This window comes from Schistocerca nitens, chromosome 7 (assembly GCF_023898315.1).
Source record: "Schistocerca nitens isolate TAMUIC-IGC-003100 chromosome 7, iqSchNite1.1, whole genome shotgun sequence".
NCBI classification, from domain to species: domain Eukaryota; kingdom Metazoa; phylum Arthropoda; class Insecta; order Orthoptera; family Acrididae; genus Schistocerca; species Schistocerca nitens.
Genome location: NC_064620.1, coordinates 141,683,970 through 141,684,562, shown reverse-complemented (window position 1 = coordinate 141,684,562; position 593 = coordinate 141,683,970). Strand labels below are relative to the sequence as shown.

The window sequence follows — 593 nt, the reverse complement described above, 5'->3', positions numbered from 1 at the left end:
CCTGAAGTGGTATGTGCTGCAGTGGAGTGAGAGTAGATCTTTGATGTTGTTTTGCTTAAGACAGTGGGAGCTCTGAAATGGGTATATGCTGTTCATGATTTCAGTCACTCAATTATTCAAAGATCAAAGAAAGTTAATTGCAAGACGATACACCTGCTCCAACACGTTTTGAATGCAATAAATCTGGAATCCAAAGCACACAAAAAAAACAGTTACTTGTGTAAAACTGTTGCACTAGAATGAAATTTTCAATCTACAGCGGAGTGTGCGCTGATATGAAACTTCCTGGCAGATTAAAACTGTGTGCCGGACCGAGACTCGAACTCGGGACCTTTGCCTTCCGCGGGCAAGTGCTCTACCGACTGAGCTACCCAGGCACGACTCACGCCCCGTCCTCACACCTCTAATTCCGCCAGTACCTCGTCTCCTACCTTCCAAACTCCACAGAAGCTCTCCTGCGAACCTTGCAGAACTAGCACTCCTGAAAGAAAGAATACTGCGGAGACATGGCTTAGCCACAGCCTGGGGGATGTTTCTAGAATGAAATTTTCACTCTACAGCGGAGTGTGCGCTGATATGAAACTTCCTGGCAG

The 593-nt window shown here is 46.4% G+C and overlaps 1 non-coding gene across 1 annotated transcript; it reads right to left on the bottom strand.

Annotated features, from left to right (window-relative positions):
* Positions 1-302: 302 nt before the first annotated feature.
* Positions 303-377, bottom strand: Trnap-cgg (transfer RNA proline (anticodon CGG)). Its single transcript has one exon. It is a non-coding gene; the product is annotated as a tRNA-Pro (tRNA).
* Positions 378-593: the final 216 nt, after the last annotated feature.